Source organism: Pseudophryne corroboree, chromosome 1 (assembly GCF_028390025.1).
Source record: "Pseudophryne corroboree isolate aPseCor3 chromosome 1, aPseCor3.hap2, whole genome shotgun sequence".
NCBI classification, from domain to species: domain Eukaryota; kingdom Metazoa; phylum Chordata; class Amphibia; order Anura; family Myobatrachidae; genus Pseudophryne; species Pseudophryne corroboree.
In genome coordinates this window covers 71,699,286-71,722,584 of record NC_086444.1, presented here as the reverse complement: position 1 = coordinate 71,722,584, position 23,299 = coordinate 71,699,286, and the positions used below count along the sequence as shown (strand labels likewise).

At 45.7% G+C, this 23,299-nt stretch overlaps 1 protein-coding gene across 1 annotated transcript in view; it reads left to right on the top strand.

Moving 5' to 3' along the window:
• ADAMTS12 (ADAM metallopeptidase with thrombospondin type 1 motif 12) overlaps window positions 1-23,299 on the top strand; it is a 1,230,701-nt gene that overhangs the window by 692,697 nt on the left and 514,705 nt on the right. The gene's annotated exons all lie outside the window — the stretch shown is intronic.

Below are 23,299 nucleotides of genomic sequence, written 5' to 3'. Positions count from 1 at the left end.
TTGTTTAATATTAAAATCAGTGAAGAGCAGGGACATAATAATTGTACTGTAAAGTTTACACTGTGGTTTTTTTGTTATACAATCATTTGCAGAAGTAATACATCACTTAGCGGCCCATTCATCAGCCCTTAACGTAAGGGAATATAATAATTATCACTTATATCAAAGCAAAATCAAAGTTTCAGGGTTATTTACGGTATTACACAGTTAATGCAGCAGATACGACAATACTGTGAACTGGATGTAAATCATGTTACCGGCAGGCCACACCCGCTGGTCAGTATACTGACTCCGGGATCCCGACCGCTGGTCACCCGATTCCAACCCCACACACTAGTATGAATACCTTCATTCATCAAACTACAGAAACTAAAAAGGTTTTCAGAGTGTGACAGCAGGAACCTACAACAAGTACACATTGGCGTCACAAGCCAGGTGCAGGGGGCGTGGCCAACACCGGGGTGTCACTCTCGGAAGGGGTGACACCAAAGTGTCGGCTGTTCTGCAGTGACAGGAGCCGAGTGCTGCAGTGTGAGAGTCACCTGCAGCTCTCTGCTTCGGTCACACATAAAAAGCCAGCACTGCACTCAGCCCAGTCTCTGGGGGCAGACAGCATCTCCGAGGATGTGGAACCCCCCTGGAGTGTAGAAACAGAGACCCCAGCAAGACCACACCACCTTTAATTAGGCCACACCCACTTTTTGCTGGAGGGATAGTGCAGAGTGCGCAGTGGGCATCCGCCGCCTCTGCATGTTCAGATGGAGTTGGTTCCTGCTGATAATGCTGATTTAGATTACCTTATAACTTCACAATAATGGGTAAGAGACACAGTACGCAATTGGCGTATGGGGTACCGTAAGGGTACGTATTTAGCGTAGCATACGCTAGGCCGTGATCGAGACGCACATGCGGCACGCTCGCTACGCTATCAGCGTAGCGGACGCTCGAGACCACGAGGAGATCACGAGCGGCGCAGACGCTCACAAGATGACAATCAGTAAACCTTGAATGTAACACACAGAACGGATATTCTTATACTGTAAACCTTTGTACTGAAACACTGTAGCGATATAACGCTGCTTAACCTTGTTAACACTAAAGCTGTTTGAGCGATCGAGACGCTCCTATTACTCTCTGCAATGTAATGAACACACAATACCGTGCTAAGGATCCAACACCTTTACTAACAAGCTTTTAGTTATATCGAAAAGGGGTAAAACAGTTACAAGTCATACACTACATACTAACATATAATTCTAACAGAATATCTAGACAGAAATATATATTAACGTTACAATCTTAAACTAAACAGAGAGAGAGAGAGAATGTGGCCAATACAAACAAAGAGCGAGATGATTACAGAGAATTACTTACACACACTGGGAACGATCGCAGCGCAGCCTGGTACCAGCTCCGAGTTAATCAATATGAAAACCGTTTGTGGAGAGAGTGGGGGAGCTGTTCAGGCTGGCTGATCTTATATACACTGAGTACAGTATACTACAAAGGGACCTACAATCTCATTGTTCATTAGACACAGGAATGTCTCCTCGCATCATATCAAAAGGTCATAGGTTAGTTTGAACAGGTGGGCTGTGACTATTTCAAACAGCTCAGGTGGGTGGGAATCTCCGGATTCCCGCCGCATGGATAATGAACTGCAAATATAGAATATGTCCAGAAACTACTAATGGCCATAACTACACGCAGGAGCGATTAATCTTTACCTAACCAGCACCGTATTATTGCTATTAAAATACTCTTCGGTTAGGTACCAGACACCACTGTTCAATCTTAATCAGACCCTTTGTACCACGTAAAGAGGGATTCCCAAGTCCGTGAACAAGTCACATTAACCAAACTTACAGTTATCATTTAAGGGGAACATTATCTATAAAACGAGCTATTTGGTTCTATTATTAAACGATTGAGTCGCCCGCTAGACGCACACAAACAAAGTCTACCGTAAATGCACATACCACGCGCTCGAGCGCATGGCCGAGGCGCCATCACGCGGCTGCGTATATCCACACGCACGGGAGAGAATGTGCACGTGCAGCAGGCACGCGCATGAGGTGCATATATGGCAACGTGCAGCGTGATATTTTTCTGACTTTGACACTGCACCCGTTCTCTTTCCTATGGGAAAAAGGTCCAGGTTGCGAAGAAGATTTTGATTGGATCCCTTTGTTTTTGCCGACACTGTCTGTGTGCATGTGTGAGCGTATTGTAGGTCTAAGACTTCATGGCCTTGTGTCATGTCTTCAAGCACCTGCACCGCTACCGCATTATACCAGAGACAGTCACTGGCTGGTGATCTGTCTGAACCCTACTCCGCACAAGCCCTGTTTCATGCTCCTCCTCTAGCAGTGGTGTAACAGTGAGTACAGCTGTACTACCACTTGCTCAATAAACCACACTGCCTGGCTAAGCTACAATCGACTATTTTTTGGGTCACCTTACTATCTCCACTGGTGTGTAAATTTAACTCTGCTAAAATCCCCACCAAAGGTATAAAAACAGCCCCCTTTATTTGTTAAGGTTCTACTCCCCCTTTGGCCCTCATTCCGAGTTGTTCGCTCGCTAGCTGCTTTTAGCAGCCGTGCAAATGCTAGGCCGCCGCCCTCCGGGAGTGTATCTTAACTTAGCAGAATAGCGAACGAAAGATTAGCAGAACTGCTACTAAATAATTCCTTGCAGTTTCTGAGTAGCTCCAGACCTACTCCTAGACTGCGATCACCTCAGTCCGTTCAGTTCCTGGTTTGACGTCACAAACACGCCCTGTGTTCGGCCAGCCACTCCCCCGTTTCTCCAGACACTCCTGCGTTTTTACCTGGCACGCCTGCGTTTTTAGCACACTCCCTGAAAACGGCCAGTTTCCGCCCAGAAACACCCACTTCCTGTCAATCACACTACGATCACTCGAGCGATGAAAAAACGTCGCTCGAGCTTGTGTAAATCTACAAAGTTTTGTGTGAAAGTACTTAGTGCATGCACGCTGCGTACCATGCGCATGCGCATTTTTGCAGTTTTTTCACTTGATCGCTGCACTGCGAAAATCGGCAGCGAGCGATCAACTCGGAATGTCCACCTTTGTTTTTTGCTTGGCCACACCCTTTTATGGGGTCAAATGGTTTTCCTACACCCCATTTCTCTACAAACTCCTCCCAAGGTCTCTCAGGGGGTGGTCTTCTGTATGCCGACTGACGGGATCCCGGCGCACAGTATACCGGCATCGGGATCCCGACAGCCGGCATACCGACACTTATTCTCCCTCGTGGGGGTCCACGACCCCCCTGGAGGGAGAATAAAATATTGTAGCGCGCCACCGCGCCCATAGCGCGGCAAGCGCAGCGAGCCCGCAATGGGCTCATTTGCGCTCGCCACACTGTCGGTAAGCCGGAGGTCGGGCTCCCGGCGCCGGTATGCTGGTCGCCGGGAGCCCGACCGCCGGCATATCGTAGTGAACCCCTCTCAGGCATGCAGTATCTGCAACTGGCATCAATTTTAACACTGAAAAGTATATTATATTACTGATAACATTCCATAAAGCGTGTTACATTTAATATTTGTTAGCCCAGAAATTGGTTAAAGCAACTGAACAATTCCATTTCAGTACATTACTTGAAATACCCCCAACTTTAAACAGACTGGAAGTAGTTTACAAAGGTATTAATTGTTCAAGCAATTGCAAAAGTTTAAAATGATTTCCCTAAAGTTTTAGTTCAAATGAATTGACAGTAATTCCGTATTTCTTAATTTACTGTTGTTGATTGCAACAGTTTGATACAAATATCATTTTCTTTTTCGCTGAAGGATGAGATACTCTGGGAATATAAAAATCATTGCCTGTAGCATAATATTCCTCATAACTCATGTATTTGATAGGATTATATCTCTAAAACCCTTTGATTTTTTTCCCCCTTTAATTTGAACCATGAAACGAGAAAGATAACAACCATAGTATATCTATTTATTATTGGGACAATTTCAAATATTCTCCAGACCTTTGCAGTAAAAGCACAGTCATTTAATGCCTCACACTGACTTCCACTTGTAATAAAAACAAGATAAAAGAATTAATATAAGTGTATCCGCGTTCCTGTTAATAAGTTGTAGTGGCGTGTGTTGCTTCAGGAGTATAACTTACTTGTGGAATTAGAAGACAAGGAAACCAAAATATATTCATTGAAAAATTAATATTTTTACATATAGAAGACTCCAAAACAAAAACCGTAGTTCAGGCAAAATCTAGGACTCCAGCAGTGAGGAACTACACATCCCAGCATGTCCTGCCACAGTTTTTCCATGGCCTTCCAGCAAAAGTGTGGCAGAGCATGGTGGAGAGTGTAGTACCACAGCAGATGTACAGGAAACGGGGCTATAGGGAATTTAAATGCTTAAATGTTTTTTTCATTTCATCAGTGCTGAAAGTAGGGTGGTACTGGGTGGTATGGAGTACCATGCGTACCACCAGCCCACCACTGGGGCATCATTTCTAAGGGGCATTTTTGTAAAATGGTGTCAGTGGCATAACTGTGTGTGGTATAATATGTAATAGGCATAACGTTGTGTGCCATAATGTGTAATGGGCATTACGGTGTGTGGAATAATGTGTAATGGGCATTACGGTGTGTGGCATAATGTGTAATGGGCATTACAGTGTGTGGCATAATGTGTAATGGGCATTACGGTGTGTGACATAATGTGTAATGCGCATTACGGTGTGTGGCATAATGTGTAAAGGGCATTACGGTGTGTGACATAATGTGTAATGCGCATTACGGTGTGTGACATAATGTGTAATGGGCAGTACAGTGTGTGGCATAATGTGTAATGGGCATTACAGTGTGTGGCATAATGTGTAACGGGCATTACGGTGTGGCATAATGTGTAATGGGCATTATGGTGTGTGGCATAATGTGTAATGGGCATTACGGTGTGTGGCATAATGTGTAATGGGCATTACGGTGTGTGATATAATGTGTAAGGGGCATTACGGTGTGTGGCATAATGTGTAATGGGCATTACAGTGTGTAGCATAATGTGTAATGGGCATTACGGTGTGTGACATAATGTGTAATGCGCATTACGGTGTGTGGCATAATGTGTAATGGGCATTACGGTGTGTGACATAATGTGTAATGCGCATTACGGTGTGTGACATAATGTGTAATGTGCAGTACAGTGTGTGGCATAATGTGTAATGGGCATTACAGTGTGTGGCATAATGTGTAATGGGCATTACAGTGTGTGGCATAATGTGTAATGGGCATTACGGTGTGTGACAATGTGTAATGGGCAGCACAGTGTGTGGCATAATGTGTAATGGGCATTACAGTGTGTGGCATAATGTGTAATGGGCATTACGGTGTGGCATAATGTGTAATGGGCATTATGGTGTGTGGCATAATGTGTAATGGGCATTACGGTGTGTGGCATAATGTGTAATGGGCATTACGGTGTGTGGCATAATGTGTAATGGGCATTACGGTGTGTGATATAATGTGTAAGGGGCATTACGGTGTGTGGCATAATCTGGCCATGCCCCTATTGTTATATAGCCACTCCCCTAATTGTGTGTGACCACACCCCCTCATAATACGTGACACGCCCATTTTTACTATCAGTACCACTAAGAAAAAAAATTCTACTTGCACCACTGCATGTCATCACTGAAGCGCAACAGAATTTGCTGCCCTATATAAGAAACTGTTAGTAAATAAATAAAGTGTGCAGGAATAACTTAAAACCTACCACTTTAAAGAAGGTACTGCTTTTTTTATTTGACTCAAGATGGGCTTTAGATCTTCCCGCACTCTCACACACCTGTAGAACAATATATTTTTTGTGCACTCTTAAGGGGAGATGTACCAAGCCTTGGAGAGAGATAAAGTGGAGATGTTTCAAAGCATCCAATCATCTTCCGTCATTTATCTAGCACAGCCTCTCCAAGGCTTCATACATCTACATACCTCCTAACCAGGGACGCTTTATGAGAGAAGGGGGCCCCTCCTCTCCACGGCACCATAGATCCCAGCATTGTGCCAGAGTCTACTGCGCATGAGCAGGTCTCCGGAAACATGGCACCCGCCATGATCCGGAGACTATTTACCTACTGTGCATGCGCAGTGGCCATTTTGGCAGTGATTTTTGCTGCAGCAACTGTCACGGGACTCTGGTAAGTTAATTATTAAAACAACATGTGTGCGGTGTGTGCGGTGTGGACCCCCAGGGGCCCATGTGCACCACACACACTGCACCCATGACAGAAACACCAATGCTCTTAACTGTCCTGCTTTTATATATGTTTATAGATATTTATAAAAATGTATCTATAAAATATATTTCTATATATTTAGCATACATACACACACGTCACACATAGTGTACACCACACACACACACCATGCTGCAGATTGCAGATTGTGGCAGGACCAGGCACCATGTACTGTACTTAGGGGATCCATTTAATTTGCCTGCTGTTGTGATCCCGGCGGTCACGATACTGATGCCGGAACCCTGACAGCCGGCAGGGCCGCCAGCCGGAATACCGGCACTACAGGACTATTCCCACTCGTGGGTGTCAATGACGGTTCCGGTATGAATGGTCGACCATGTTATGGTCGACAGTCATTAGGTCGACCACTATTGGTCGACATGGGCACATGGTTGACACATGGAAATGGTCGACACATGAAATGTCGACACATGAAAAGGTCGACATGAGTTTTTTAACTTTTTTTGGTGTAGTTTTTTGCGTAAAGTGACTGGGAACCCCAATTAGTGCACCGCGTTCCCTCGCATGCTTCGGGCATGGTGCCTTCGCTCCGCTACCGCTTCGCTCGGCACACTTTACCGTTCCAATCGTAGTCCATGTGGATCGTAAAGTATGGAAAAGTTCCCCAAAAGAAAAAAAAGTTAAAAAACTCATGTCGACCTTTTCATGTGTCGACCTTTTCATGTGTCGACCATTTTCATGTGTCGACTATGTGTCCATGTCGACCATGTCAATGTCGACCAATAGTGGTCGACCTAATGACTGTCGACCATAACATGGTCGACCATGTGAACGGATACCGTCAAGGACACTCATAGAGTGGAACAGATCCTGTGGGGAGCAAAGCGAGCCACCGAGCCTGCAACGTGGCAAGTGCAGCGAGAACGCACTGGGACTCTTTGCGATCGCCTCGCTGCCGGCATACTGGCGGTTGGGATGCCGCTGTTGGTATATTGACAGCCGGCATCTCAGCCGCCGGTAAATCATACTGAATCTGTACTTAGGCTCCTTTGCAGCAAAACACTGCGATTGCGGGTCTATCGTGAGGGGGCAGGGACAATACGACATGATTATAATAGAATCACATCATATTGACCCCTTCCCAGTGACCCGCGAATCACGGCAAAATGCAGGGAGGGGGCGGGGCTACAATTGCAGTCCACAGGATGGCTTGTAGTAATATAAAATATATGGCGTTCATCAGGGAGGTTTCTGGGTATCAGAACCCCCCTTGCATGCACCACTGAAAGCTGCTCTATATACTGTAAGAAACTGTTACATAAATAATAATAATAATAATAACAACAACAATAAGATGCTCAGTATCGTTTAGCTACATGCAAATATAGCAAGTATTTACACTGCGTGCAATTTCTTTTAATGTATTGGCACCCCTAGCATTGCAGCTTGGGTTGTCCAGTTTATCAAGTTACTTGCTTTTTTTTTGCTTTTCTCTCATCTCAGAATCAGCGCCCTCCACCCTCTGTGTTACAAAAGAACAAAAGAGAAAACTTTTGTATTTAATTTGTAGCATTTATATATAATACAGTAGTATTCCTGGAAAGTAGAAGATTATCCTGCATCTATTACTAATGGAAGCACAGCAGGCAGCTTAGTACATGCTGCTGCTCCTCTTCAGCTTAAAGTAGAATCCTCTGAATAGTAATTGCTGCTGAACTGATCCGCCTTATAGGAATATGTATGAGAGAGATTGTTTTTCAGTAAAACATAAAACATATCAAATACATCAATGTCCTCTCTATGCTACATTGCTTTAAGAGTGAGTAAAGGCTATTATACAGTATGTACTGAAAAGGATCATCCGAGATCAGGTCCTAGCTGGCAACTTTCACCCTGGGGTGGCAAACACAAGAAAGTGACCGCGGTACACTGCAATGGAAAAATGGGTGTGGTAAAAACAAACAAAACCGTAGGTGTGGTTTATATAATGTGGTTGTGGCTTATTTAAATGCAATAACCATTTAGAAATGCAATTTAAGTTATTACACCGGCTTCATTTCACGCAAGTCAAACTCCATAAAATTGGGCCCTCTAAATCAAAAATTTGTTGGAGGAACTGTATGGATGTAGGTGACATTTTCCGTGTGTTCTGGGCTTGTCCTAGGATTCGCACGCTATGAAGGGATGTTTTTGCCCTTGCCTACAAAGTTCTTCACATTAGTTTTCAAGAGTCACCTTCGTTAGCATCAGGGCCGATTCTAGACCTTGTGGCACCAAGGAGGAAGTTTCATTTGGCGCCCCCCGCCCATCCAAAACAGGGTTAGCGAGTAAAAAAAATAGGGGCATGGCTTCATAGGTAAGGGGCTACAGAATAGTACCAATTCACATTACACCGCACAGTAGTGTCCGTCAGTAACATTACACCACACAGTAGTACCCCTTATACACATTACGCCAGATAGAGCTCCCTATACAACACAGGAAAAACAAAAACACAGGGGGAAAAAACAGATTCATGCCCTTTACATTATTTGTCATTTTTGCTCCTTATAGTAATGTCCCTTACACATTATGCCACACACCGTAATTCCCTTTACACATTATGCCACACACCGTAATGCCCATTTCACATCATGCCACACATCGTAATGCCAATTACACATTATGCCACACACCGTAATGCCCATTACATATTATGCCACACACTGTAATGCCCATTACACATTATGTCGCATTATACCACACACTGGGGGTCATTCCGAGTTGTTCGCTCTGTATTTTTTTTCTCGCAACGGAGCGATTAGTCGCTAATGCGCATGCGCAATGTCCGCAGTGCGACTGCGCCAAGTAAATTTGCTATGCAGTTAGGAATTTTACTCACGACATTACAAGGTTTTTTCTTCGTTCTGGTGATCGGAGTGTGATTGACAGGAAGTGGGTGTTTCTGGGCGGAAACAGGCCGTTTTATGGGTGTGTGCGAAAAAACGCTACCGTTTCTGGGAAAAACGCGGGAGTGGCTGGAGAAACGGAGGAGTGTCTGGCCCAACGCTGGGTGTGTTTGTGACGTCAAACCAGGAACGACAAGCACTGAACTGATCGCAGATGGCGAGTAAGTCTGGAGCTACTCAGAAACTGCTAAGAGGTGTGTGGTCGCAATTTTGAGAAGCTAAGATTCACTCCCAGTAGGCGGCGGCTTAGCGTGTGTAAAGCTGCTAAAAGCAGCTTGCGTGCGAACAACTCGGAATGACCCCCACTGTAATGCCCATTACACATAATGCCACATACAGTTATGCCCCTGACACCATTTTATGCTCCACATACAATAATATCCTTTACAAATTATGCCCCACAGTAAGACTTCTAATTATTTTCAAATTACCTGTTCATTGCCAGGGGTCTCATGCTCATTGCCATGGGTTTCATGGTCTGGGTTCCATGCCCTTTGCCAGGGGTTTCCTGCTCATTGCTGGGGTCTCATGCTCATTACCATGGGTTTTCTGCTTGTTGTCAGGGGGTCTTATTCTCATTGCCAAAGGTTCCATGTTCATTGCCAGGTGTTTCCTGTTCATTGTCAGGGATCTCATGGTCTCTGCCAGGAGTTTCATGCTCGTTGCAAGAAGTTTCATGCTTGTTGCCAGGGGGTTCATGCTCGTTGTTAGGGGTTTACATGGGAGAAGATGCATTTCTGCATCTTCCTGCTCCACCAGGACCCCCGGTGCTGTCAGAAGCTAGAGGTCAAGTAGAACCTCTAGCATATGTCTCCCTGCTCTCCTCCAGATGCTAGATGTCAATTAGGACCCCAAGCGTCTGTCCCCCCACTCTCCTTGGTGTCGACACCTGCTGCAGCCATTGTGCGATGTGTCTAAAGTTTTGAGGGTGCCTGCGGGATGACTGTGGCCATGCCCTCATGCCACAGCGCCCTGGGCGGCCGCCTTGCAAGCCCTCACCCAAAACCGGTACTGGTTAGCATTATTTCACATATACCCAACAGATCTCTCGAATTCAGATCGTTATGTATTAGGACATATTTTTATCTCCACTAGGGCGGACATTGCACAAAATCGGAAATGTCCCTCTCCTCCAAGACTTCACAAAATCATTTGTAAAATTAACTACAATTTCCAAATCAAGACTTTGGGAATACACTATTCTTTTAATACATCCTCCCCCCTTACTAAATGGTAGGCATGAGTTTACTACAGTTGGGGAAGGTGCAAAGATACTTCTTGAAACAGCTCAATCTCACGGAAGATGTTGTTACATTCTTGTCATTTACGTATTAATTGACATGTTATTGTGCCTTGCATTTTACTGCTGTGTTTGTGCCTTGTATTTTTGCTTTCCTTTTCTATTGTATTCAGTATTTATATGTACTGTTAGAGTTGATGTCATGATGGATCCTAACTCCCTACTCCCACCCCTTTTATTTTATTTTGTATATGCCTCTTCCTCTTTTACATGGTTAACGAGACAAAACCTTAATAAAAATCATTAATGAAAAAAAATTACATAGAGCATTCCCTGAACTCGATACAATCCAGAAAGGATTCTAATTACTGATATATAGTACAGGGGAGGATTAGGAATTTAGAGTGTCTTGGAAATTATTCTGAAAGCCCCTGTGTTAACCTCCGCAGTAGTATGGGCATATATACTGTATCAAAACATACTTGCAGGATATCCTCTATTCAGCAGATATAAGTACCATCTGGATATGTGCATAACTGCAGCAGGTATCAGAGATCCCCCATTTTTGAATGCAAAAGCAACCACCTTATATTTTAATAGAGATGAGCGCCTGAAATTTTTCGGGTTTTGTGTTTTGGTTTTGGGTTCGGTTCCGCGGCCGTGTTTTGGGTTCGAACGCGTTTTGGCAAAACCTCACCGAATTATTTTTGTCGGATTCGGGTGTGTTTTGGATTCGGGTGTTTTTTTTCCAAAAACACTAAAAAACAGCTTAAATCATAGAATTTGGGGGTCATTTTGATCCCAAAGTATTATTAACCTCAAAAACCATAATTTACACTCATTTTCAGTCTATTCTGAATACCTCACACCTCACAATATTATTTTTAGTCCTAAAATTTGCACCGAGGTCGCTGGATGGCTAAGCTAAGCGACCCAAGTGGCCGACACAAACACCTGGCCCATCTAGGAGTGGCACTGCAGTGTCACGCAGGATGGCCCTTCCAAAAAACACCCCCCAAACAGCACATGACGCAAAGAAGAAAAAAAGAGGCGCAATGAGGTAGCTGTGTGAGTAAGATTAGCGACCCTAGTGGCCGACACAAACACCGGGCCCATCTAGGAGTGGCACTGCAGTGTCACGCAGGATGTCCCTTCCAAAAAACCCTCCCCAAACAGCACATGACGCAAAGAAAAAAAGAGGCGCAATGAGGTAGCTGTGTGAGTAAGATTAGCGACCCTAGTGGCCGACACAAACACCGGGCCCATCTAGGAGTGGCACTGCAGTGTCACGCAGGATGTCCCTTCCAAAAAACCCTCCCCAAACAGCACATGACGCAAAGAAAAAAAGAGGCGCAATGAGGTAGCTGTGTGAGTAAGATTAGCGACCCTAGTGGCCGACACAAACACCGGGCCCATCTAGGAGTGGCACTGCAGTGTCACGCAGGATGTCCCTTCCAAAAAACCCTCCCCAATCAGCACATGATGCAAAGAAAAAGAAAAGAAAAAAGAGGTGCAAGATGGAATTATCCTTGGGCCCTCCCACCCACCCTTATGTTGTATAAACAAAACAGGACATGCACACTTTAACCAACCCATCATTTCAGTGACAGGGTCTGCCACACGACTGTGACTGATATGACGGGTTGGTTTGGACCCCCCCCAAAAAAGAAGCAATTAATCTCTCCTTGCACAAACTGGCTCTACAGAGGCAAGATGTCCACCTCATCTTCACCCTCCGATATATCACCGTGTACATCCCCCTCCTCACAGATTATCAATTCGTCCCCACTGGAATCCACCATCTCAGCTCCCTGTGTACTTTGTGGAGGCAATTGCTGCTGGTCAATGTCTCCGCGGAGGAATTGATTATAATTCATTTTAATGAACATCATCTTCTCCACATTTTCTGGATGTAACCTCGTACGCCGATTGCTGACAAGGTGAGCGGCGGCACTAAACACTCTTTCGGAGTACACACTTGTGGGAGGGCAACTTAGGTAGAATAAAGCCAGTTTGTGCAAGGGCCTCCAAATTGCCTCTTTTTCCTGCCAGTATAAGTACGGACTGTGTGACGTGCCTACTTGGATGCGGTCACTCATATAATCCTCCACCATTCTATCAATGTTGAGAGAATCATATGCAGTGACAGTAGACGACATGTCCGTAATCGTTGTCAGGTCCTTCAGTCCGGACCAGATGTCAGTATCAGCAGTCGCTCCAGACTGCCCTGCATCACCGCCAGCGGGTGGGCTCGGAATTCTGAGCCTTTTCCTCGCACCCCCAGTTGCGGGAGAATGTGAAGGAGGAGATGTTGACAGGTCGCGTTCCGCTTGACTTGACAATTTTGTCACCAGCAGGTCTTTCAACCCCAGCAGACCTGTGTCTGCCGGAAAGAGAGATCCAAGGTAGGCTTTAAATCTAGGATCGAGCACGGTGGCCAAAATGTAGTGCTCTGATTTCAACAGATTGACCACCCGTGAATCCTTGTTAAGCGAATTAAGGGCTGCATCCACAAGTCCCACATGCCTAGCGGAATCGCTCCGTGTTAGCTCCTCCTTCAATGCCTCCAGCTTCTTCTGCAAAAGCCTGATGAGGGGAATGACCTGACTCAGGCTGGCAGTGTCTGAACTGACTTCACGTGTGGCAAGTTCAAAGGGCATCAGAACCTTGCACAACGTTGAAATCATTCTCCACTGCACTTGAGACAGGTGCATTCCACCTACTATATCGTGCTCAATTGTATAGGCTTGAATGGCCTTTTGCTGCTCCTCCAACCTCTGAAGCATATAGAGGGTTGAATTCCACCTCGTTACCACTTCTTGCTTCAGATGATGGCAGGGCAGGTTCAGTAGTTTTTGGTGGTGCTCCAGTTTTCTGTACGTGGTGCCTGTACGCCGAAAGTGTCCCGCAATTCTTCTGGCCACCGACAGCATCTCTTGCACGCCCCTGTCGTTTTTAAAAAAATTCTGCACCACCAAATTCAAGGTATGTGCAAAACATGGGACGTGCTGGAATTGGCCCAGATTTAATGCACACACAATATTGCTGGCGTTGTCCGATGCCACACATCCACAGGAGAGTCCAATTGGGGTAAGCCATTCCGCGATGATCTTCCTCAGTTGCCGTAAGAGGTTTTCAGCTGTGTGCGTATTCTGGAAAGCGGTGATACAAAGCGTAGCCTGCCTAGGAAAGAGTTGGCGTTTGCGAGATGCTGCTACTGGTGCCGCCGCTGCTGTTCTTGCGGCGGGAGTCCATACATCTACCCAGTGGGCTGTCACAGTCATATAGTCCTGACCCTGCCCTGCTCCACTTGTCCACATGTCCGTGGTTAAGTGGACATTGGGTACAGCTGCATTTTTTAGGACACTGGTGACTCTTTTTCTGAGGTCTGTGTACATTTTCGGTATCGCCTGCCTAGAGAAATGGAACCTAGATGGTATTTGGTACCGGGGACACAGTACCTCCAACAAGTCTCTAGTTGGCTCTGCAGTAATGATGGATACCGGAACCACGTTTCTCACCACCCAGGATGCCAAGGCCTCAGTTATCCGCTTTGCAGTAGGATGACTGCTGTGATATTTCATCTTCCTCGCAAAGGACTGTTGAACAGTCAATTGCTTACTGGAAGTAGTACAAGTGGGCTTACGACTTCCCCTCTGGGATGACCATCGACTCCCAGCGGCAACAACAGCAGCGCCAGCAGCAGTAGGCGTTACACGCAAGGATGCATCGGAGGAATCCCAGGCAGGAGAGGACTCGTCAGAATTGCCAGTGACATGGCCTGCAGGACTATTGGCATTCCTGGGGAAGGAGGAAATTGACACTGAGGGAGTTGGTGGGGTGGTTTGCGTGAGCTTGGTTACAAGAGGAAGGGATTTACTGGTCAGTGGACTGCTTCCGCTGTCACCCAAAGTTTTTGAACTTGTCACTGACTTATTATGAATGCGCTGCAGGTGACGTATAAGGGAGGATGTTCCGAGGTGGTTAACGTCCTTACCCCTACTTATTACAGCTTGACAAAGGGAACACACGGCTTGACACCTGTTGTCTGCATTTCTGGTGAAATACCTCCACACCGAACTGACCGAAGAGCTGATTTTTTTGGTATTTTCACCTGGCATGTCAACGGCCATATTCCTCCCACGGACAACAGGTGTCTCCCCGGGTGCCTGACTTAAACAAACCACCTCACCATCAGAATCCTCCTGGTCAATTTCCTCCCCAGCGCCAGCAACACCCATATCCTCCTCATCCTGGTGTACTTCAACACTGACATCTTCAATCTGACTATCAGGAACTGGACTGCGGGTGCTCCTTCCAGCACTTGCAGGGGGCGTGCAAATGGTGGAAGGCGCATGCTCTTCACGTCCAGTGTTGGGAAGGTCAGGCATCGCAACCGACACAATTGGACTCTCCTTGTGGATTTGGGATTTCGAAGAATGCACAGTTCTTTGCTGTGCTGCTTTTGCCAGCTTGAGTCTTTTCATTTTTCTAGCGAGAGGCTGAGTGCTTCCATCCTCATGTGAAGCTGAACCACTAGCCATGAACATAGGCCAGGGCCTCAGCCGTTCCTTGCCACTCCGTGTGGTAAATGGCATATTGGCAAGTTTACGCTTCTCCTCCGACAATTTTATTTTAGGTTTTGGAGTCCTTTTTTTACTGATATTTGGTGTTTTGGATTTGACATGCTCTGTACTATGACATTGGGCATCGGCCTTGGCAGACGACGTTGCTGGCATTTCATCGTCTCGGCCATGACTAGTGGCAGCAGCTTCAGCACGAGGTGGAAGTGGATCTTGATCTTTCCCTAATTTTGGAACCTCAACATTTTTGTTCTCCATATTTTAATAGGCACAACTAAAAGGCACCTCGGGTAAACAATGGAGATGGATGGATTGGATACTAGTATACAATTATGGACGGGCTGCCGAGTGCCGACACAGAGGTAGCCACAGCCGTGAACTACCGCACTGTACTGTGTCTGCTGCTAATATATAGACTGGTTGATAAAGAGATAGTATACTCGTAACTAGTATGTATGTATAAAGAAAGAAAAAAAAACCACGGTTAGGTGGTATATACAATTATGGACGGGCTGCCGAGTGCCGACACAGAGGTAGCCACAGCCGTGAACTACCGCACTGTACTGTGTCTGCTGCTAATATAGACTGGTTGATAAAGAGATAGTATACTCGTAACTAGTATGTATGTATAAAGAAAGAAAAAAAAACCACGGTTAGGTCACTGGTATATACAATTATGGACGGGCTGCCGAGTGCCGACACAGAGGTAGCCACAGCCGTGAACTACCGCACTGTACTGTGTCTGCTGCTAATATAGACTGGTTGATAAAGAGATAGTATACTACTAATATTATATACTGGTGGTCAGGTCACTGGTCACTAGTCACACTGGCAGTGGCACTCCTGCAGCAAAAGTGTGCACTGTTTAATTTTAATATAATATTATGTACTCCTGGCTCCTGCTATAACCTATAACTGGCACTGCAGTAGTGCTCCCCAGTCTCCCCCACAATTATAAGCTGTGTGAGCTGAGCAGTCAGACAGATATATAATATATATAGATGATGCAGCACACTGGCCTGAGCCTGAGCAGTGCACACAGATATGGTATGTATGTGACTGAGTCACTGTGTGCTGCTGTGTATCGCTTTTTTCAGGCAGAGAACGGATTATAAATAAAAGTGGTGGTCACTGGTCACTATCAGCAAAACTCTGCACTGTACACTACTGAGTACTCCTAATGCTCCCCAAAATTAGTAAATCAAGTGTCTAAACGGAGAGGACGCCAGCCACGTCCTCTCCCTATCAATCTCAATGCACGTGTGAAAATGGCGGCGACGCGCGGCTCCTTATATAGAATCCGAGTCTCGCGATAGAATCCGAGCCTCGCGAGAATCCGACAGCGTCATGATGACGTTCGGGCGCGCTCGGGTTAACCGAGCAAGGCGGGAAGATCCGAGTCGCTCGGACTCGTGAAAAAAAACATGAAGTTCTGGCGGGTTCGGATTCAGAGAAACCGAACCCGCTCATCTCTATATTTTAATAGGTTCTGCTTTATTGCACAAATTCAGAGCCGGTCCTAGGCATAGGCAAACTAGGCAAATGCCTAGGGCATTTGGTATGCATAGGGGCACCAGCAGCTTCTGCTGAGTAAAATGATATGCAGCATGCCTATATTCTGTGTGTGACTGCGGCTGTATCTGCATACAAAATGCTACGTTGCAGTGTATTCCTGAAAATCACTGTAATGTAGCATTTCGTATGCAGATACAGCCGCAGTCGCACGCAGACTATAGGCATGCTGCATATCGGCCCTCATTCCGAGTTGTTCGCTCGGTATTTTTCATCGCATCGCAGTGAAAATCCGCTTAGTACGCATGCGCAATGTTCGCACTGCGACTGCGCCAAGTAACTTTACTATGATGAAAGTAATTTTACTCACGGCTTTTTCTTCGCTCCGGCGATCGTAATGTGATTGACAGGAAATGGGTGTTACTGGGCGGAAACACGGCGTTTCAGGGGCGTGTGGCTGAAAACGCTACCGTTTCCGGAAAAAACGCAGGAGTGGCCGGGGAAACGGTGGGAGTGCCTGGGCGAACGCTGGGTGTGTTTGTGACGTCAACCAGGAACGACAAGCACTGAAATGATCGCACAGGCAGAGTAAGTCTGGAGCTACTCTGAAACTGCTAAGTAGTTAGTAATCGCAATATTGCGAATACATCGGTCGCAATTTTAAGAAGCTAAGATTCACTCCCAGTAGGCGGCGGCTTAGCGTGTGTAACTCTGCTACATTCGCCTTGCGACCGATCAACTCGGAATGAGGGCCATCATTTTAATCAGCAGAAGCTGCATGTGCATCCTAGCCACATAGTAATGCAAATAAGATGCATTTTCATAAACAAAAGGCGCCCCAACGTTAGCAGAGCTGCCAGGTGACTCATGCCAGGCATGTCCTGCAGAACTAGCGGCGGTGCTAGGGGGAACCAGCCAAAATATTGCCTAGGGTATCATATTGGTTAGGACCGGCTCTGCACAAATTACCAAGCTCTAAAATATGAAGCATTCCAGAGATTGATGCCAAGGGTCGGACTAGCCCATAGGAGTACAGGGGAAACGCCCAGTGGGCCCTACTGCCTTGAGGGGCCCATCCTCTTCTCTAGAGATCAGGTTTCAGATTGTGCACATTATGCATGCTGTCTGTTACATTATACTGCAAAGTTCTATGGTGTATTTTGATGTAATGGTTAGCATTACTGCCTCACAGCACTAAGGTCATGGGTTCAATTCCCACCATGGCCCTAACTGTGTGGAGTTTGTATATTCTCCCCGTATTTGCGTGGGTTTCCTCCGGGTACTCCGGTTTCCTCCCACAATCCAAAAATATACTGGTAGGTCACTTGGCTCCTGACAAAAATTAACTCTAGTGTGAATGTGTGTGCGTGTACATGTGATAGCGAATATAGAGTGTAAGCTCCACTGTTGCAGGGACTGATGTGAATGGGCAAATATTCTCTGTATAGCGCTGCGGAATATGTGTGCGCTATACAAATAACTGGTAATAAATAAATATTTATCATGCATGCACTAGCAGTATTTACTATATATATTTATCTGTCAAGTGTCCCAGACCATGCACTCACTAATGGTTAGCCTAGCCTCTAAGCATGGGCCCCACTGCATTTCCCCCCGGTGGGCCCCTCATGTTCTAGTCCGACACTGTTGATGCCGGTAGCTAATTCCATCTTCAGATGGTGTCAGCCATTGTAGCCTATGGACCACACTATCAGCAATGGGCGCTGGCACATAAATAATCTGATGCCTGCGCAGTATTACTGCTGGGTCACCAACCTGCAGGTGACGTCATCTCAGGCTCATGCTCCTATTGGAACCCCTGTGTCTGTGTGTGAAAATGAATATGTGGTACTAAATTTCTTATTGCTGCAATAATCAGCGATACGACATTATAATTACTGGGACCCGATGAATAGTACGTATGCCCATATGTATGCATATATGTTCCCTCCAAGCCACCCAGATTTGTGGCATCAGGTACACATCAGTTTGTGCTGGCCAGGTCTCACACCCATCGCCTGGAAACATATCTATCATCCACAGTACAGTGTGCAGGTGCATACACCTGCATAGTCCCCAGGCAAAATATACCAAATACATACACTAATACCTCTTTTCCACTGCAGTCCTGGGTCTGACCAGAGATTTGGAACATAGTTCCAATCTGGGTCAGACCTGGTACAGCCACATTTCCACTACGGTGCCAGTCTGGGTTATTTCCAGATAGGTGCCGCTCATACTGCACACAGGTGCAGTGCCGGCGCTTGGAGATGACGTCATCTCTGTGGCGGGAGAGCAGCTCTTTCCATAATGTAAACAGGACCTGGGTCGAACGACCTGGGTTACCCGTTTTACACTGCAGCTCACCCGGGGCCTTTTCGGGTAAAACCCTGCGAGGTACCTGGGAAGGATTTCTGGGTGACTGGATCCAGGTGGTCCCTTTTCCACTGACGTAAATCCCGGGTTGCATCGCAATATCCCGGGATTGTCAATCAGTGGAAAATGGGTATAAGTGATGAGATCCAGAGCCTGCACTACTTGCTGTCACAACTGAGGGCTGGTGTCGGTCACTGGTGACCTCAGTTGCAGGAGCTGACGGGTATGTAAACTTAGGAGGCAGGAGAGGGCTCCTAGACATGTGCAAAGTTTGTAGTACCAATTGCCCAAAGGCGTGACCACGACAACAGGAGGTATCTTTGAGGGTTTTTATTTAATCATAAAAGTCAAGAATGTGCAACCAAACAATAACTGTCACAAGTGAGTCTCTGAATCACAGCTGGTAATAACCAGTAATCCGGAGTTGAAATAAGAGTGCTTTAAGTGATGCTGGGGATCGCAGGTGAAGCTGAAGTGATGCTGGGGATCGTAGATAAAGCTAGAGTGATGCTAGGGATCGTAGATAAAACTGGAGTGATGCTAGGGATTGTGGATAAAGCTGAAGTGATGCTAGGGATCGTAGATAAAGCTAGAGTGATGCTAGGGATCGTAGATAAAACTGGAGTGATGCTAGGGATTGTGGATAAAGCTGAAGTGATGCTAGGGATCGTAGATAAAACTGGAGTGATGCTAGGGATTGTGGATAAAGCTGAAGTGATGCTAGGGATCGTAGATAAAACTGGAGTGATGCTAGGGATTGTGGATAAAGCTGAAGTGATGCTAGGGATCGTAGATAAAACTGGAGTGATGCTAGGGATTGTGGATAAAGCTGAAGTGATGCTAGGGATCGTAGATAAAGCTGAAGTGATGCTAGGGATCGTAGATAAAACTGTAGTGATGCTAGGGATCGTAGAAGGAGCTGGAGTGATGCTCCACTGCTATGGTGGAAACAGGGGACTGCCAGAGAGTGGCTGCTGGAAGCCGGAATAGAGCACTCTGCTACAGGGCCGTAACTAGGTGTGTGTGGAGGGGGCACCGCACATAGCGCCGCAGGGTAGGGGGCGCTGTTGGCGGCACTTGTCAATTATGTGTTTTCATTACTTTCACTTGCAGCTTTCTCCCCTTTTTGAAGCCCAGCATCTCCTGACCGCCGCATTCTCCTACCCCCACCCCTTCTGTCACTAATAACTATACAGCATTCATGAACTCAACTAGAGATATCTTTCTTATTCAGTCACACTGTCCTTTATTACATTTCAAGATGCTGACATACCTGGAATTCGAACCCATTGCCTGTGCATTGCAGTAATCTATTAAATGAGCTATCTGCCCTTGCATAGAAAGGTAGAGAATTCTAAGCTAGAGAATTCTAACTATTTGAAGCTTACCTTGTACTTTGTGAAAAAATGATCAGCATTGCGGCTGAGCAGATCTATGTAGTGTGTGGCTGCAAGAGATTGGATGTGTGGCTGAAAGCTACATAGATCTGCTCAATTGCAATGCTTAGGAGAGAGAATTGACAGCATAGGAAAGGAATGAGTTAAACATCCTGTGAGGGGTGGACCTAGCTGGGAGGAAAGTACAGCCCTTGGGAAAAGGGGAGGGTTAGTATATATAGGGAAGGATAGGCCATTTTGTCTCTCTCTGGCTGGTGAAATTGCCTTCCCGCCCTCCCACCCTGTTTGGTAGAGGTTCTGGCACGGAGTGCATTGGCATTGAATTGTTGGCTGGTTTTATCGTTGGCTATTTATTGGCGGAAAAGAACGGCAGTTTGTAGTTGTATGGTAAGCTGTAGTGATTTACAGTTTGATTTGGTTTAGGTGCACTCACCTCCATCGACTTATTGGCCGCTCGACCACCCGACCGGGAGGCAGCGGAATGGGCACCCCTCCGGGTGGGAAGTCATTGTGGGGGTGGAGCTAGCACCTATTACCGTGTTGATAGTTTGTATTTAAATTAAGATGGTTTTGATTTAGCATTTTTAAGGTTAGCGTCAGTTTAATAGAGCCGTTCTTTTTTCTGCCACCATATGCCGGTTGTTTCGGCATCTTAACAAAAGTTTTTCATTTACAGGTTTCCTATGGTTAGGGTCAAATAAATAGCTAGCAATTTTTCTGCCAAATTCAAGTCTCTGTGTCTTTATTTCTTGGTATGAGAGGTAGCGAAGGCTTACTTAGAACGAAGGGGTCCACCAAATGTCACTAGGATGTTTATTATTTTTTTTTTTACAAAGTACCAGTAGCTTCATATAGTGTTCATAGTTTTTATGCAGGATCAAATAGATCAATGAGTAGGGTGTTTGTTTAATTTTACAGGTTGTAGGTTTGAATCCTGGGTATACAGTAGCAGTATATTGAAATGTGTTATTTAATAAAGGGTAGTGTAAATGAATAACAATGAGCTCTCAAGTGAAGTGCATAAATGTGGTATAACGAGGATTTGTGTCCAAATCCATTTTCTTACAGTGGTCTATAAATGTGCGTGTATTATATTATATATATATACATATATATATATATATATATACTTCCAGGTATGGTCGCACTCTCACCGACCCAATAGATCAACGACTGGGGTGACTCCCAAGAGGTCCAGTGTAAAGTCCAGACTCCAACATATAGAAAACCAATATAAAGGGGCACTCATCAGGAAATTGCAACAGATACAGCATACACAGCAGGTTACATCTGTTCATATGCACCGATATCGGTGCATATGAACAGATGTAACCTGCTGTGTATGCTGTATCTGTTGCAATTTCCTGATGATGATCCTGAGGGATCGAAACGTCGAAGAACAATTGAATTATCTGTTTGAAACATTATTCTGATAAGTATGCATTAAAATTCAATGCTTTTTTTAAATGCAAATCTCTGGTGAGTGCCCCTTTATATTGGTTTTCTATATATATATATATATATATATATATATATACACACACATATATATATATATATATATATATATATATATATATAAATAAAGTGGGAAGGGGTATCATAGCATGGGCTTTCTCTGGGATCAGTCTTGTCTTAGGAAGGGCCCCACGAGGCATGCGCTTTCTGTCCTTATTGAAAAAAAATGGGGGGGCGTCAATTCTCTCTCTGGCTCAGGGCGCCAAAAAGTCTAGTTACGGCACTGCTCTGCTAGCACTGGGTGCGGGAACTAGAGAGTCAGATAGCACCACAGAGCAACAGCACAGGAGAACTGGAGCTGCACCGCAGAGAGGAACCACCAGGGAGTCAGGCTATACTGCAGAGAGTGTCCACCGAGATATCTTAGACAACTGCACACTGGAACGCTGGAAAGACAATGGAAGCACTGACGACCTTCTGGGTGCAGAGACAGGATATTTATACCTGCTGGATAGCAGGGATTGGCTGACAATTAAGCTCAGGCTCCGGCAGCCCTACGGATAGGTGAGAAGAGCATCATGTGACTAATTCCAAAAATGGCTGCGCCCAGCGACGGTGATTGAAGGGGAAGGAAGCACTCTGAACCAATGTGTCAAACGGCAATGGCGGCGGAGGCCGCATCAGCAGAAACCCCATGCGCCCAGACGCGCACAGCGGCCACACAGAGACGGCGGCGGCACACAGAGGATGCACATCCAGCGGGGAACCACAGGCGCGGTGGCGATAGCCGTGATGGGGCCGAGAGCGCCACACCACCGCAAGTGAGTACACTGAGGAGGCCGCTGAACCAGCGCTGCAGGCCATAAGCAAGAGATGTAACCAAAACATAGCTATAGCTCGGCCCAGGCTCGCTGAGCCAACCTCAGGAGACACCTAACAGGCAGGAAACGGCGTCCAGTTACCCGGATCGTGACACTTGCAGCTTGTACAGTAAATCACCTCTCAGGAATGACCTGCAACATCAGAGCAGATAGTGGGCCTGATTCATGTTTGTAAATAAAGCAAAAACGCACACAACTGGGGGCAGATGTAACATGTGCAGAGAGAGTTAGAATTTGGTGGGGTGTGTTCAAACTGAAATCTAAATTGCAGTATAAAATAAAGCTCTCTAACATTTGTGAGCTACATGCAAAAGCAGCCAATATTTACCTTGCACAGAAACAATATAACCCACCCAAATCTAACTATCTCTGCACATGTTACATCTGCCCCACCTACAGTGCAACATTGTTTTGCCCAGTTCCTTGCTTTTTTGCTTTACTTACAAACATGAATCAGGCCCATTATACGCAGGTCCGGTTCTAGACCAAGCAGAGCCCAGGGCGAAAATATATGCCCTCCAACACCTTACCTAATATATATTTTAATTATTTGCCCGTTAACCCCTTCCCTTTTATATATATTATGAATTTGCTCCCCCCAAATGCCTTCCCATAAATATTTTTTTATGAAATGACCCACCAACCCCTTCCCTAAAATATATA